The sequence below is a fragment of the Anoplophora glabripennis genome, unplaced genomic scaffold, assembly GCF_000390285.2.
Source record: "Anoplophora glabripennis isolate ALB-LARVAE unplaced genomic scaffold, Agla_2.0 scaffold189, whole genome shotgun sequence".
Taxonomy (NCBI): Eukaryota; Metazoa; Arthropoda; class Insecta; order Coleoptera; family Cerambycidae; genus Anoplophora; species Anoplophora glabripennis.
Window position 1 is genome coordinate 473,947 of NW_019416355.1, and position 19,088 is coordinate 493,034.

The following is a 19,088-nucleotide window of genomic DNA, read 5'->3' on the forward strand; positions in this document are numbered from 1 at the left end:
TATTTTTTTTTAAGAAAAGCTTGAGCACGCCAGTACTGTTTTATATGTTTGATATTAATTGCTCGATTAATTAAAAATAACATTTTTTTGCCTCGTGAATTTTTTGTCTACTTGCTTACTTAAAAAAAAAATAACATTCCGCCGCCGCTGTTGGAAAAATAAATTTAATTTCATTAATAAAATGAAATAATAAAAAAACGACAAAAACATTGCATTTTTAATTATTCAATCTAAAAATGATAACAAATTTACAAAAGAGTAGTGCAGTGCTCAAATCTTTCTACAAAATTATTTAATTTTCTTCTGAAATTGTTGAATTAAATATAATTACATCAAATCAAACTCCTTACTTATTACAAAAAGCGTGACAAGTTTCAACAAAAACGGCAAAGCAATTTTTGAGATATTTGAAAAAAAATGTATTTTATATTAATTTTAACATCACGTAACTCGAAAACGAAGTTCTAAAACGTTCATATGAAGTTTTCTTTATAATTTTGCGAGACTATTAAATTTTCCCGATTAAAATCTGAGATTGTATGTAGATACATATATTTCATGTCGCCAACATATTTAAAAAATTTAAATTCGCAAAATAAATTCAAGCTTGAATTAAAAAAAAATTCTTCAACCGTGCGCCTTTTACTCGACTGATGAGTATTTTAATCATTAATGTTATGTAAAATGTTATTTTTGTTGATGTGTTCTATGTTAGGAATTGTACATATAATATACAACTTCTTGATCTTTGGAAAAAAATTAACAAACAAACAATTTATTAATGATAATTCTATTTTGCTGAGATAACTATTCTGTTTATTAAAGAAAAGAAAGTTAACTATATCAAGTAGATTGAAATATGTGAGGTAAGTAGAATAGCTTACTGGATTTAGATAAAACAGGCTACTTATCATTATTAATTAGTGTCAGATATATCGTTTTATTTGTGGGAGTATGAACAATTTACTCGGGAAACTTCTAATGCTGGGGCCACAATTACGTCTAATGCCGGTAATTATCGCACTATCTTGCATTAAACGTAGGTGTAACCACGACCTAGCGCCCTAATATATCATCGTCATTATTAATGGCGTTAGACGTTAGGCGATAATGCTGGGTCACACTAACGCCTAATGCCGTTAATTATCGCACTATATAGTATTAAACGTAGGTGTAACCACGACTTAGCGCCCTAATTTATCATCGTCATTATTAATGGCGTTAAACGTTAGGCGATAATGCTGAGTCACACTAACGAATAATGCCGTTAATTATCGTACTATATACATAGCATTAAACGTAGGTGTAACCACGACTTAGCGCCCTAATCTATCATCGTAATTATTAATGGCGTTAGACGTTAGGCGATAATGCTGGGTCACACTAACGCCTAATGCCGTTAATTATCGCACTATATAGCATTAAACGTAGGTGTAACCACGACTTAGCGCCCTAATTTATCATCGTCATTATTAATGGCGTTAGACGTTAGGCGATAGTGCTGAGTCACACTAACGAATAATGCCGTTAATTATCGTACTATATACATAGCATTAAACGTAGGTGTAACCACAACTTAACGCCCTAATTTATCATCGTCATTATTAATGGCGTTAGACGTTAGGCGATAATGCTGGGTCATACTAACGCCTAATGTCGTTAATTATCGCACTATATAGCATTAAACGTAGGTATAACTACGACTTAATGCCCTAATTTATCATCGTCATTATTAATGGTGTTAGACGTTAGGCGATAATGCTGGGTCATACTAACGCCTAATATCGTTAATTATCGCACTATATAGCATTAAACATAACCCACGACTTAGCGCCCTAATTTATCATCGTCATTATTAATAGCGTTGACGTTAGGCGATAACACAAGTGGCAGTCTTTTTTGACACACCAAAACGATTTGCGCGTCATTTATTGCATTGATGTGGCTATACCAGCATTGTCTATTGCAGCGCATTAAAGCCTCAAGCATAAAAATGGAGTGGTCTAACGAAAAAATAATAGATTTTTTAGAAGTGTTTCAAACGGATCATAGACAAAAAGCATAAAATAATAATTGACGCTCATCAATTGACAAAAGCGGCCCCAATCTCCATGATGAAATTATTTTATCAAATAACGCGATATATATTGAGCAGACATCAAATACAATCTATTATTTTTAACGCCATAATAATCGCGATAGTGGACGTTACACGTAAACATATGTGTGGCCCCAGCATAAGAAAGACTATTAAATTTTTTCTCATTATTTCGTTACATGTAACAGAAGAAATAATAATTTAGGATATCCGGCATATGAAACTTAAAATGGTTTCATACATTTTTAATGTAGGTATCATCTTGTCTAGCTCAGTTTCATAAAACGCCACATGAAATAAGTAGTAAAAGAGCACCGGTCATAAGAGAAACAGGTAATCATGTGTATCCACATGACTAGTCAATTCCCGAGGACGATAATACATGAATTTTTAAAGGCATATTAGAGAAAATTCAAAGAATTAGAGGACTTACATTGAGCTCCGCTCCCGGTATGGGGAAGTGTCTAAATGGGGGTTTCCGCCCTTTGATGTACTGAAAGATTTTGTTGTCTCCTTTCCTCCATTCCACCTTGTAGAGCTGCTCGGGGGACACGCTGTGCTCGCACTGGAGTATCACGTCGCCCCCTCTTATTGCATATCTCGGCATCAGCAGTTCCAGACGGTCTATCGTGCACATAATCCCTGGAAAAGTCAGTGTCTTATCTTTTTTGTCCATATTACACGGTCTCGGACGTTTAAAAATAGAACCCGCTTTAGACGGGCTCGCTGTGGGGGTTTCTAATGCCATTTAGCAGAGGATAAAAAGAGTTTTTTAAGTTGTCTTGTTAGTAAAGCGAGAATTAAATTAGTTTATACAGGGTTGGCCCATTTCGGCAATGTTAAGGGATTCTTCGTATTTCCGAAACAAATTCTACTGCTATTAGGTACTTCTAATATTTATAGATAAAAAATGAACCAAACTAGACAACTTATAGTCGATTATTTTAGGAAATACATTGTCTGAAATTGTTTATTTTTGAAATTCTTTATTTGAAACATGGCTACTTCTGGAATAACAGTAACGGATAAACTAAACAAATCCACCTATGTCCAGCAGAATTTTAAAAGATAATGTAAGACAAAGAATACCTCATTTGAAAAATGTTTTCATCTATACTATGTTTTCTCTTTAAAGATTTGTAAAGCACATAATCCCTAGAAACATCAGAGAAATATTATTTTTATTCACTCTGTCGTTTCGGACGAATAAACATAGAACCCGATTTAGACCGGTTCCCAGTAGGAGTTTTGAATGCCGTTTAACGAAGAATAAAAAGAGTTTTTTAAATTGTCTTGTTAGTAAAGCGAGAATTAAATTTAGACAAGGCGAAAACCTCGCATTCGTGGGAGAAATTTTCCGGTTCGATTTTTTTGCATATTCAGATTCGTGAGATGTTCCTTAACATGAATGGACATGATGCCGCCCGGAAATCTGGTGCCCATTTGTTTAAACAAACTTTTTTTAAATAAATAGTAAAAATTGTTTTTTTCACTCCGGAAAAATTTTATTTAGGTTTTGTGGCACATAATAATCAAAAAAGTTCCTATGCACTATTCCTCTAAAATTGATAGTTTTAAAGTTATAAACAATTTAAGTTGCTAAAAATGTGAAAATTACTATTTTCAACGGCCGATTTTCGGGTTAAAAATTGTTATTTTTGATGTTGCGAGGTACCTAAATTAAAGTTTAAACATCCCCCTACAAGACGCTGAAGAGTTTTTGGGACTCGCATTATTCTAAAGTCTTGTTTTTTAATTGTTAATAAAGAGCTATGAACCGCGCGCGCGCCTGTCTCATACGCGGATTCGCTATTTCGTCTAGCGGCTTCATCTTATGTTCTTTGAATTTAGCATTCTAAATACTATTACTACTCATAAAATAATGTAAAAATTGATTATTTAATTTTCATAATTCATAATAATTTTATTTAATTAATTCCAAATTGTACGAATAGAGTGCAGAAAAAAATAAAAGGGCAATAGTATCAAATACATTTGATTTTTATTAAAGAACATTTATTTAATACTGCATATTATTATTATCACACATTTATTCAATCATAAGAATTCTCACACTGTTCTATGTTACAACCACATAAAGGTACATAAGTGACATAGTTTTTCATACAAGAACAAGCTTTAGTCTTACAGTTTTTTGTACATGTACATTATTTAACTAAGTCTTTGGGTAATGGATCTTTGGTAATAAATTTAGGTAATATGTAATTCACCTGTTTCATTTTGATAACCAAAAGCAGTGAAATCCAAACTTTGATATTGAGGAAAAATGGAACTTTTTCATATGTACGTTTGTAAAGAAGCTCTTAAGACGTGTAATTTCAATGCATCGGAAGTGCATGGTATTTTATTTAAATTAATACCCATTGCGCTACAATGAGAGAAAATTAATTTTCTAGCTTCATCGGCTCTTTGCCTTGCTTATTTAATATTTTTAGGTATAATCTTTGCAATACATCAAACTCTTCGTTGCTTAATTTAGACATAAAACATAAGCTGAAGCTGCTAGACATAACAAATCCGCGTATGAGAGAGGCGCGCGCGCGGCTCATAGCGCTTTATTAACAATTAAAAAACAAGGCTTTAGAGTAATACGAGTCCCAAAAACTCTTCATCATCTTATAGGGGGATGTTTAAACTTTAATTTAGGTACCTGACAACATCAAAAATAACAATTTTTAACCCGGAAATCGGCCGTTGAAAATCGTAATTTTCACATTTTTAGCAACTTAAATTGTTTATAACTTTAAAACTATCAATTTTGGAGGCATAGTGCATAGGAACTTTTTTGTTTATAATGTGCCAAAAAACCTAAACAAAATTTCCGCAGTGAAAAAACCTATTTTTACAATTTATTTAAAAAAAGTTTGTTTAAACAAATGGGCACCAGATTTCCGGCCGGCATCATGTCAATTCATGTTAAGGAACATCTCACGAATCTGAATATGAAAAAAAATCGAGTCGGAAAATTTCTCCCACGAATGCGAGGTTTTCGCCTTGTCTAATTAGTCTGTACATTCAGCGTGGGTTAATTCTGATGCCAATAGGAAAGCTTCTTTATTTCTGGAAAAGGTAGCAAAATGTAGCCTAGCAACTTATGAGTCGATTTGAGAAAATTCAAGGTGGTAAAAGATTGTTTGAAACTCTTTATGTCATATTTTATATTGGTTTATATCAAGGTTTATTTATTTAGTCAATTTGCTATTTCTGTAATGAATAGTAGAATAAATTAACTAAATAAACAAAAGATCAGTTAAAGCCTAGCCCATGAACATTTATACCTTCAGTACTTCAAAACAGACACAAATTTCACTTGAGTGAAATTTTTTTTGGCTTTCACAGTTGCTTAACCGCATTCCGTGCCGTTTTATTATTTTTGGCGAATGTTTAAAGCATTATAATATGAACTGTAAACAATAAATTAGCATTTGTTTTCAAGTAAAAAATTTTGTTCATTATTGTTCGCTCTAGTAAGTTAAAATGTCGATGGTTTGGTTTAATATAAAACTTCACACTGGAAATAGTCCAGACGGTATCTGTTTCAAAAAGCCATATTTGGGTGAATCGTATATCCACAGAGATTTTTGGCTTTTTGGCTTTCAAATATCACTAGAAATGAAAATTTTTCTATGCGCATAAAAAAACGTGGGCCTAACTTTTGGCGGCACAATATGTTAAAAAAATTTGAAATTGTGTATCTTTTCAAGAGTTGATTTTAGGCGAAAATGGAAGAGGAAAAAAATGTTTGCAATTAAATTTTTTACAAAACGTGTCTAGTAACAAATCGAATGAATCATGTTTATTATGGTAAAAATTGAAAAAATCGCAAAAATGTGGTTAAAAACAATACTTTTTAGGGATTTTTTTTTGGGGTATTTAAATTAGGAATAGGACCTTTATACTTGGCTCAAAAAAACTTCATGTTATGTAGAATTATCACACCAAATTTCATCAAAATCGGTTCGATAGATATTGCATAATAATTTTGCAATCCAGATTTTGGAAAAAAATTTGCAAATTTTCAAAATTTTGCACAGCAAAAACCAAGGCCCTTAGATACTTGAAAATTTAATCACATATAGAAGGGCTCTCAAGCTTTCAAACATTTTTCGATTTATTCGATTTGTAACTAGACATGTTTTGTAAAAAATTTAATTGCAAACATTTTGTTCCTCTTCCATTTTCGCCTAAAATCAAGTCTTGAAAAGATACATAATTAAATAGGAAGAAAAATATGATTTTTTTTAACATATTGTGCCGCTAAAAGATAAGCCCACGTTTTTTTTATGCGCATAGAAAAATTTTCATTTCTAGTGATATTTGAAAGCCAAAAAGCCAAAAATCTCCATGGATATACGATTCACCCAAACCAAAACAGATACCGCCTGGTCTAAAAGAAAAACAGATAAAAAGCACTTAAACATGCTTCCAACTTTGTATTTTAAATAATAAAATCTCATTATGAGAAAGTAACCTTTACTGTAAATCCATAACAAGTTAACGTTTCGAAAACTTTTTCATTTTTCGTTCTCAAAGAAAGTTTTTCTTTTAACTTTCAATCATTCTCATTATTTCAAAGATTTGAGACAGAAAGCTAGAAACATGAATTTTTACAATGAAATTTGAAACAATTCTGCTTTCTCAGTGTAAGATGGTTTTTATTAGGTAAAACTCAGCATACAAAATCATTGATGATTTAATTTTTGCTTTCATTGAGATGTATTTAATAAAAAAGTATCAGTAATTAATAATTATTGATAACATCTTAAATCAATTATATTTTGAGAGGAAAAATATAAGATGTGCAAAATCAAGTACATATGATGATGAAAAATTAGTTCAAATAACAGTGGACCACTGAAATTTCAGGACGGTTGGTAATCCTAGTATTTTTTGATATCAATGTGGAGGAGTTTTACCAAAGAAACAATTTTTCATTGACAAGCTGGCAAACGATTATATTAAAAAAATAGAATAAAATTTTACGTACTCTAAAACTGAAGTTATTTTAATTTTTTCTTGGAATTCTTTCATGTTATGAATATTATTTATGAAAAATGTAAAAAAAATTGATAAGAGCTACTCTTTTTTGTTTGAAGAATTTTGGATGAATAATATAAAGAAAAATAATATTAACACTTATATGAAATTATTAATCCTGATTTTCCTTTGCCCTTTTTTAAATATCGCTATGAGGCAAATTACTTCGGGTCGCAGGTTACTTAAATCACAGGTTGGAAAATTAATTAAAAAAACAATTTTCATCCATATAAAATTTAATACTTCAATGAAACATGAATTGGAAATTAAGCAAAAAGGGAGAAAATTTCCTGAGGGAATTTATATTTAGTTAAAGATGATGTTGACTTCTTAAGGAATATATTGTGCATGTTATTGGACCACCAACTGTGATATTTCTTTTCTAACTAAATCTTATTTTTTAATTTCCTTTAAGAGATATGATATATCATTAAATAATAACTTCTTGCACATCTCAATTTACATATTAGTATAGGCTTTTTTGGAAAACATTTCTTTCAGATTGAAGGTTTCAAATGTTCTGATTTGAGAAGAATGTCAGATACTTGTGAGAAAGACTTTATAGGGTTGCACAAGGCACTCTCACGTATACATCGTATAAAATCATCCTTCTTTCCAATCAGAACGACATCCCAAAGGATCCAGAACTCCTGCATAATGATGCCCAAAGCGCGGTCAAAAAATCACCTTCCTTTCCAATATGTCTGATATTGCGCTCTAAAATCGCTCCACGCAGCTCAAACCGCCCCGATGCAACAACCCTCATCGCCGGTAACTCGATTTAGATCAGCACGTGCTGAGAGCGAAAATTAGGTCCGAATTATGGTAATTCAGAAAATTTCCTAAAATTACGAAATTCCGACCTAATTAACATAACATCCTGACATCATTTATCTGAGAAATCTAGAAAAATTCAACATTCCGGAAAGGCCAAAATTAAACATCGTGGTTTCCAGCTATGGGTTTTTGAAGCTGCCTTGAATCAGAGAGATGGAGAGCCGTCCGCCAAACCAGAGGACGCCAGACCGATATTCCGCTTTGTGACTGAACATCGACCCTGGGTATTTGCAGTATATTAAGTAGGGACGTGTACTCGCGATATATTTTTGAACTCAATAACTTGACGGTTAAATTCATTTATATGTTTAAAGATGTATGTTTACAAAATAATAAAATAAACTATTTTGAGCTGGATTCTCTCATCAAAAATCATCTCCGAGTTAGATTCTTTCACAAAAAATCACCCCGTGTTAGATTCACTCAGAAAAAAATCACCCCGAGTTAGATTCTCTCAGAAAAGTCACCTTACGAGCCCTAACGCTTCCGAAAGTTTTCTAGCTTCCCGTCTGGGTTGTCCTACCTACAACGAGGACTCATCGGGGTGGTTAACTCATTAGCTACCACCACTCGCCCTCATACGAAGTGCAGTGCCCAAGCTCATATGCTGATATCCTACTTGGGGATCCCAAAATGATTAGTGCCTAGCCCACACAAAAACTATATAGTCCTCGAACTCGTAGTGTTGCAGAATCCTAAGATTCAGTAGAGTCAATGCAAGTTTATACAGGGTCAGTAGAAACCTCTGAACCAGAATTAAATAGGGTCAGTCGAAACCCAAATCAAAAACAAAGCAAGTGTAGTGCATTCCAGTGTCTTGGACAACAAAATTAGACCGTGGACCATCCTCCTAAGCTAAGCAGCCTCGTCATCAATGGAGGAAGAAAGGAGGTCCATCCGACACCATTAAAGTGCTTAAGGAGTATCCGTTGGTATCGAAGACCCTCGCAGCATGGTGTCACAGCTCCTAGACAGCCAATCAAGTCAATTGCCCTTCGAAATAATATACTTACAGAAATAAGTTTACGTTTCTGACTCAGACAGAGCTGCGCCAAAGTGAGAAAGAATCTATGCGGCTAAAGGAATAAGACGCATGCGCGACGATTTGGGATAGGACCGTTTCCCTTGCCACGTTCAGCGCGCATTTGTGGCGGAGCTATCTCAGATGCAAACTTATTGCGTCAAATATCAAGAAAGGTTGGAATTTTTCAAAGATGTGCTATATTTGAATATTTGAAACATCATTATAGTAGTTAAAAAAGTTTTTAAATTACATATAGTTTCAAACATTGCAAAGAACATCATCAAAATAGATAAATAGAGTAAATTGCTTTTAATTATTTTAGAAATAGAAATTAGAGCGAGTTCGGCCTAGCAACTTGGCATTCATGTCATGTAAAGTGAACGCTGATCGGTTAGTACTTGAATGGGTGATCATCCAGGGAAGGCTCGCAATGCTCGTCCATCTGCTACTAGCCTGCATGTCTGTGTATTCACAGAAGCTAAACTTTAGGCAAATTTTGTATATATAGGAAAACATACGTTTCTCGGAAAAGGTATAAAGCTATTGATCTCTTGTCTAAACAATGTTAGGCAAGTAAAAGATACATAAAATAACAAAAAAGTTAAAGCTAAATAAAAATTAAAGTTGCCTCCATGTGCTAATCCACTTTTAGGCACAACTAACTCTCTTACATCGAAAATTCAGCGGGCTCGCCATCTTGCATGCATAATTCACACCATTTAAGTAATTTAACCTAAGAAATAACTCCCATTTTTTTCCGTTTATTTACTATTCACCTTGTTTCTTTATTCCTAGAGAAAAAATAAATTAAATTCTTATTTTTAATGGTAACACTTCAGTTTCATCATTGAACAAAAATTAATTACAAAGTTAAAATCCGAAAATTTCTCTTTATGGAAGGTTTGAGGCTGTAACTCAAACAAACAAACATTTATACTGCACAATGCAGTTTATCCAAATGATGTATATCGCAGTAATTTGAAGCTGTTTAAAGGATTTAACGAATTAGCATTGCACCTGTGTTCGTGTTTAGTGATTAAACAATCGATAGGAAGGTATTTGCTTTAACGAACTAAATAGTTGCACTAGTCCGTCCCTGCCTGTTAAACTATCAAGTGTAATTAACACAGTTACATTGCTGCATTGAATCAACAAAGTGCAGGGGATGACAGAGACAAATTCGGAACATTTGACGAATGAAAAGTTGAGATAAACTTTTAATTAATACATTCACCAAGTGACCTTGAAAATGTGAAATAACGATTTTACAGGAAGTTTTGATATTATACATTTAATTTCGCCTTTCCAGAAATATTCCACACCGAGAAAGTACAATAAGCACTATTTAATCGGAAACACTTATCTACAGAGCCTTCATAAATGATTACAAGCCACGTGACCAGTAATTTTGTTTGGAACTATGATGCTTGATATTCTGGAAGACTGGTGTGGAACACTGATGGATACAAAACTGAAGCAGGAATATTTGATGCAAACTTTATAGCTGTAGTATATGTTATTGAGATTTGTCTGCAGAAGAATATCAGGAGCTCGTATAAAGGCAAAAATAGTCTTATCTATTTTATAATCAAGCAGCTATGAAGACTTTGGCAAGATATAGGATCATCTCAAAACTGGTGTGGAATTGCTTTCAGTGTGTATGGCTTCTAACAATGAGGCAACACTCTCAAATAGTTGCCAGAGTATGAAGCAATACTGGACAATGTAAAAGTAGATAGGTATCCCCGCGAAGGTATGTGTAAAAATGTTTACAGGTTCTGAACTTGTCTTTGATATACCAAAAACATTGGTATGTGGCATTATGACTTGATGAATGGAACCACAACACCAGTCGCTTTGGAGGCGCACAACGATGCAAAACTATAACAAATCGGTCAACATGCCATCCAAAAAACTGGCTACTGACATACTGCAAGTAAACAGAAGTCAAAATAAGTGGTTTATAGGACTGCCAACAAGTTATCGTAATTTGAGGAAACATGAACAATGAGCTTATACAATGATGTGGCCTTTCTATACTATACAATGAAAAGAATGAAACTAACTCCCATATAATCTTTAAATGTGAATTATTAATGGGACGGAGATATAATCTTCTGGGAGTTAGCTTGAGCTTCGTGAAGAGGATTTTAAACCTAATGAAGGCAACAAACTTCACTTCGCTAACACATACAACAGAAAATAACCCCGTGGTATTCAAATTTACAGTCTCCGTTCACTAATTTATTAATAAATAAAAGAAATTTGGATCATAACAAAAAAAACTAAAGAGATATATTGTTATAAAAAAGTACAAAATTTATACAAACAAAATATTTATTGACTAACAAAAAATCCCAAAAATAAAGAATGGTATGTGTTTAGATCCAGAGAGATCAATGTATTTAAGGTACGCTATCAGTGGTACAATTCTATCTTCAATATTGAGACAATTTTCCTTTTGACGTCCATATTTTTGGGAGATAGGAGAAATCATCCAAATGTAAACCAAACACAACCTTTCTAAAACTATTTTTTCAATTAACAAAAAATTGTTTCCTTTAGATATCGGGGAAAATTTACTCTGACCTAATTTCCCAATTCCACATGATAAAAAATGAATGAAACTAATTAGCACTGAAAGCAAAGATGAAATTACATCCCAACAATTTCTGCGTCTACTTTATCGATAATAAATTAATTATCGAGTTTGGAGAACCGAAAGTTTTTAATAACTTCTCAGTTGTAATTAAGATATGAGAAAAATAAGCTATCCATTAACGTAACACGTCTTTGCGCTTCGTGCAAGCCATCTTAATGTACTTTGCGGCAATTAATTCGCTACTAGCATTGGGAACATGTAATTACCTAACGTTGTAAAGAGATTTGGTAACACTGTAGCAAGTTTCGGGTGTTAAGTAACTCCATTTGGTGCTAAATCCGAAGTTTTGTTATTTGCTTTATAAGGACTGGCTGGTGTTCATTAAAGTATAGCTACAATTCATTTAAGGTTTTCTCAATCCAATATAGGATGTCATTAAAACGGGTTTACAATGTTGAGTAAAACGGCAGAAGTTACCATGACATGGAATTGGAACTACATGTTAATAAAGTTACGTCGAGTGAGTCGTGAAAACGTTCATGAGATTGTAATTTATAGTTTTTCCTAATGTCAGTTTATTGTAACAATTCTCAATTCTTGGTAATATCGTGAATACAGGGTGGTCATTTGTAAGTTGTACACCTGATCTAGAAGGTAAACATCAGCGTTGGTTAAATTATAAAAAAGTTGGAGATAAGTTCATTTCTCCCATAACTTTTTTTATTATTGAAAGTAGAATAACGAAAATCAGTATCTTTTATACACAAGGCCACCTAGATACTTATGTTTTCGTAGCCAATTTATGATCTTCTAATGGACGCCGTATTGGATCGGTATCTATGTTATATATAAGGCCTATAAGGCCACCTAGATATTTATGTTTTCGTAACGAATATATGATATTTTAATGGACGCCATATTGAATTTTGGACCATTAGATGAAGCATTACATTTCGAGTCCAAGGATGTATAATACTTAAGTGAAGAGACTTTATCAAAGGCTAAAAAAACCTCAATTTTATGATTTATTTAATTTGATCGTAGTAGCCATGAAAAACAAACGAAAACTTTGACATTTCTATTTAAAAGTAAACAAATTATCATTTACTGCTGTAAATAAGTACTCAAGTGATTTTATTATTTCTTCACTGGTCGTGAAAAAGGCCATACAATCAGATATATTACAAATCCTCAGAAAGGATAATCCAAGGAATTTAAACAAGGCGACCTTGAGGGCCAGCGTATACAACTAATAGTTCCAATCCAGAAATTGTTAAAACTTTCATTCAAAAATTGTTTAACAATTAATTCTGGCATTATGAGGACTAGCCACCATATTGCTGAAACCAGTTTAAGTTTCTTAATTTCTCAAGAAGCAACTTACCTAAAATTTCTTCATAACCGTTTGTTTTAAGTTAAAATATGATTCACCAGTTGTGGAATAATTTAGGACCTAGTAATTGGTCGTGAGAAAGGCCACACCAAACATTTACATAAAACCAAATTGCCTTACTTCCGGAATTAAACATAGGGTTTTTCCGGGTTTTCATAGTGTAAAAGTGTTTCTCCTTTTAAACATTCCACTATTTTTATTTTAACAGGAATATACGGATCTGGCCTCAATTCACCACGAAACAATTCACGAAATTCCAGACCTCGTTGGTTCTCTTCAGACTGCAAAAGACTGAGAAAACTTACCATAGTAATGTATATATTTTTTTACATCATCAGAAAGTAGAGATTTCAACGAAGAAAAAGCCCACCGACGTTTTTAAAAAAGCATATATTTTGACGTGAGAATTTTCGATTGAAAATTAGGGTGCTTTTTCGATATTAAGTAAAAATAAGGTGAAAAAATAAATATTTCAAATCAAGAAAATTACAGCGTGTTTGGGACATAAATAGGTAAGTTTTCACCAAATTTCGTGAANATGAGGACTAGCCACCATATTGCTGAAACCAGTTTAAGTTTCTTAATTGCTGAAGAAGCAACTTACCTAAAATTTCTTCAAAATTGTTTGTTTTAAGTTAAAATATGATTAACCAGTTTAATGTTGTGGAATAAAGTTAGGAACTAGTAATTGGTCGTGATAAAGGCCACACCAAACATTTACATAAAACCAAATTGCGGCCTTACTTCCGGACTTAAACATGGGTTTTCATTGTGTAAAAGTGTTTTTTCTTTTAAACATTCCACTATTTGCAAATAATATTTTAACAGGAATATGTATATGGATTTGGTCTCAATTCACCACGAAACAATTCACTAAATTCCAGACCTCGTTGGTTGTGTTCAGACTGCAATGTTTGCACTGAATTTAAAATAATGATACTTATATTTTTTGAAAGCCTGACTTCTGCAATCTGGAATTTAGGGAGGGTAGCTTAAAAGCTAGAGCACTTAGGCCCCATTGGGCCCTTGTATTTCCTCCCGTTAGGAGATCAATTCACCTAAGCCGCTAACCACCAACGTATTACAGAGAAAAGGGTGATGACGTTGCTCGGGGGATCTCTCTAATATAGGGCATTGAAGGCCAACTTTCTCCTAACACGGAGTCTCTTATTGATGAGACGGCATTGCATAGCACATGTAAATAGTACTGTCACGTCTTCCTGTTCACAACCCCTACAAAGATGTTCTTCATACTTCCTCATGTTGTGAAGGTGCTTTCTTAGCCAGCAGTGTCCAGTTTGAATATCTGTCACTAGGCGAAGATTTGACCTAGACATGGCCAGGTATGTTTTGGCTATATCCTTGCTGGGGTATTCTAAGAACTAATTGACAACTATTTGTTTTCATCTCACCGTTTCATAAACTCTTTGTGGGTGTTTTCCCTAATAATGCCAAGTGCTGACNTTTGTAAAAGATAAAAATAAAAAATCAAAAACTTGGTTATTTGAATTTTTCACATAAATTTTGAGGTTATGTGAAAAAAGTGTAAATACAATAGTTGTAGATATTTTTATTACCTACAACTTTGCTGTTTAACTTTTTTCCATAAGGCTTGTAGTTTTTGCGGAAATCAAGATAAACCGTTTTTTACCCTTAAAAACTCACCCCCTTCCCCTTCCCGACCTCAGATCACCCGTAAATTATTTTTCTTTTCATTTCTGTTATATTCTCTTCCTTTTCTAATGGGTTTCATCTTACTATAATTTTTTTTCACTTTTTATCATTTTTGAAGGCTTAAGCACTGGTCTATACTGACGAGACAGCGCATTCGCATAGCACATGTAGTACTGTCACGTCTTCCTGTTCACAACCCCTACAAAGAGGTGTTTCATACTTCCTCATGTTGTGAAGGTGCTTCCTTAGCCAGCAGTGTCCAGTTTGAATATCTGTCACTAGGCGAAGATTTGACCTAGACATGGCCAGGTATGTTTTGGCTATATCCTTGCTGGGGTATTCTAAGAACTAATTGACAACTATTTGTTTTCATCTCACTGTTTCATAAACTCTTTGTGGGTGTTTTCCCTAATAATGCCAAGTGCTGACAGCGGGACACACTAGAGGGACCGCGTCCAAAAATATTGAGACCTGATGCACTCTTGGCTAAATTGTCAGCTTCTTTATTGCACCGCTCGTGTCCCTTGACCCAGCATACAGATATGCTGTTGGAAAATAAGGCCACGACCAGTGCCTGGTGGCATTCCCATACTGACCTAGTCATTATCTTATGATTACGTAAGATCAGTAATGCTTGTCTACTATCTGCGTAGATTCTGATGGTTTTACCCACAGTGTGCCTGCGGGCAATTTCTTTAGCGGCTGTGGTTACATCTGCTACTTTCGTTTGTACCACGGTAGTATGCATATCCATTGCCCACTGATATCGGATAAGCAAGGATCTAGAATAAGTCCACATCCTGAACCTTCTTTCCTTTTTGGTCCATCTGTGAAGACGTTGATTACATCTTCGTGGGCGGTCTCCTCCTGTTTTCTAATGAGTACGATGTAGGGTCTGTCGAATGCAAACCGAGGAGAAATACTGTCAGTGTCTGCCTGCAGAAGGGGCATCTTGACGACCTCATTGTATAGGTGACTCCTAACTTTTCCACATTCTGGTTTGAAACCGACGTTCTTGAAGCATGGTTGTCAAGGCAATTTTTCTTAGATAGATATCCAGCGGTGGCAGACACAGCATTATCTCCATTGCTACGGTGGGTGTTGTTCGCATACCTCCAGTTATGCTTAGACAGACAATTCTTTGTACCTGGCTGAGCTTTTGTTTCGGCCACCAGACGACAGCCCCGTAGGCTAACATTGGTCTTACAAAGACAGTGTATAATATATCCACATAACCACTTTTGGTTTAATTTCCCAGATTCTGCCAACGGTTCTGCGGCACTGCTCATGTACGCCTTTTTTAATTTTCTTTCAGACGCCTGACTTGGATACATTACATTCTTATATCACGTGTTTTTGGAATATTTTTGGATTTATGTTAATTTTCATCTATGGTGTAAAAATCCAATATTTATTTATTTACAGTATAAGACCAATTACGGGATGGGGATTTACATAAAGAACACATATTAAAAAAAACAATATATAACAAGACGAAACAGGTAGGTACTTCATTTACTACATAAATAGTTCTTAAACTAATATAGCACTATATAATTACTTCACAAATAACTTTTTTATATTAGTAATATTAGCATCAAATATATCAAGCTGCTCTTGGATATCATTATAATTTTGTTACATACTATACAGGGACGAAAATTTCAAGGCAATTGTCACACAATTGATGTTATGTATTACTTCATATAAGAATATTAAGGAACAAAGTTTCCGTCTCAGACAAGCTAAGAAATGAAAATCTAACAGTTGCTTTTGAGGAATGCCAATAAGTGGGTACACGTCAACTTTTAAGGTTAAAAATTTTAGATAACGACGCTGAATATTTTCTATGCTATTGGAATATTTACTATAACCTGGATTCCAAATTATCGAACAATATTCAAGCCTACTTTTTACAGATGAATTGTATAGTAGGATCTAGAAGAAATAAGAAATGCTATGTTTTCAGTTTTTTCAACTTATTTCAGGAACGGTTCAACTTACCTTCAATTTCTCTTCATAATCCGAAATACCACGAAAATATGCGACTTTCTTGTAATCTAACCAACCCTGTAAATCTTATAGTTCAGGAATACATAACATAGCCTTAAGAATCATTTTAAGAAAAATGTTACACTTTCCCTTTTGTTTATTATATGGGATCCGTTACATTGTCCCTGTTATACCGTTTCACACAAATAGAGTGTAAAATTTACAAATTTGAAGAGCGCTTTTCTATTCTAAGAACACATTTTTAATAATCAAAACAGTTGAAACTGCAAAACAATGCTTAAAATTAATAACAATCACTTAAAATTGTTAAAATTTCTTCACTGGAATCAGCCTTTAGTTAAATCACTCTACTTTCTGAAAATAACTCTACATAGGTAGGTATCTAAAACAAATTTGATGCAATTTTTGTATTTAATAATAAATTTTCCTGATTGAGTATTGAGTTATTCAAGAACGATTAAGAAAAAAAAAATTCTGCCCTCAAAATTCGCTGGATTCAAGCAAATATAAAAACAAACCGAAAATCAAATAAGCGGTAATGTTTATCCAATTAAATCTTTATCATTAATCACGGATTGAGTAGGGATTATCATGGGAATACCGTTTAATCCAATGAAAAAACTGTAGTCCAACCGTCCATAAATCAGTGGATCAATAGAGGCAACCTCGCTGCCTATATTAGGTCCAGGTACAAATTAGGTGATCACTTTCGTTACGATTACGTTCCCTAAGGGAGAATGTAATACGTTTAAGTATGATCTAATCCATTACTAAGATATACTAGAGATCGATTCCTTTAAGTTGCCAATTTTTAGTGGTGAAAACGGTTTGCAAAGTTTGTCGTTAACAAAAACGTGTAATAAATGAAAAAAATGATTTTTATTATTATTTTTTATATTGGAAAATTCACAATTGTTTCCACAAAATATTTATAATTTTTTGAATTATGGAATAGATTATTATGAGGCAAGTAGTTTGTTTGATGATGATACTAATAAACTCATTTGGTTAAAAAAAATAAATAAAAAGATGTGGATTTATATTAACATTATCTTTTTTTTTTCATATTAGTCTCCAACCAATATTTCTTCAAACCACTGAAATTTGCATGTGCTATTCCTAGATAAGTTTTTCAAAATAGAACATCCTGTATTTTTCTATATTTCTCTTAAGTTTGTCTGATTTCAAATATACAGGGTGTCCTTGAAGACGTGGGACACAGGGCGACTCTAGGTAGAGGATATTAATGGTACGAGGCTTGATAAAAAAGTAACGGAAATTTTCAAATTGCACGTGTTGCGTTAGTAGATTTTTTGTGGTAGCACTGTCCGTGACGTACCTGTCAATTTTTAGGCAGCTGCCACAATTAGTTTGTGTTTAGCGAGGGAATGAGTAAGACTTACTTCAGTGTTTTTGACGATATTTTGTGTGGCGAAATTTTGGATCATAGTTTGTTTGAAATTTTGTGTTAAATGCGGAATTAAGTATAGGGAAGCGTTCAAAATATTAAAGAAGGTCTTTGGCGACGATTCTATGTCACAGCTACGAGTTTGTCAATGGTACAGATGTTTTCAAGAAGCCTAAGAAGACATCGAAGATGAGGTGAGATGTGGTCAAATGTGTCAAACCGATTTCTTCAATTACAATGGAATAGTTCATTATGAATTTTACTGCCCGATCGTACAGTTAACAAGGAGTACTATCTACAAGTTTTCGTAGATTTTTCACCATGACAACGCACTGGTGAATACCGCAATACGTATTCAACAGTTCTTGACAAAACACAACGAAGATGTGATGCCGCAACCACGCTATTTTCCGGACATGACCCTTATGATTTTTTCCCATTTCCAAACTTAAAAGGATACTCAAAGTACAACGTTTTTCAACAATAGGTGAGAAAAGGCAAAATCGCAAACCGTGGTGAAGACGATACCTAAAGAGGCGTTCCACCCGTGTTTCTCAAAAAAGCTACGTTGGCATAAGTGTATAATATAACAGGACAGGACTACTTTGAAGGGGGTGGGATAAAAATTGAAGATTAAATAATTACCTTCTGAAAAAATTAATAATTCCTGTCATTTTTTTAATCAAACCTCGTATAACGGACAGTTCTACAGACGCACAAAGTAATTCATAAATGCAAAACTGTGAAAATATCAAACTACAAATTTCACATGTTGTTTGTTGAAGACTGTGATCGAGAAGCATATGACAAATACTTAGAGGTACAAGTACATCGTCGAATACAACGTACTTTATTGTCTCAACAAAATGTGGAAATAACACAGAAACCATTAGTTTTCGTATGTTATAATTTTTTTTATTAATCTTACACTAAAGTAAAAAAAGACTAATTTGGTATGAAGGAGTTTCGAGTGATGTTAAA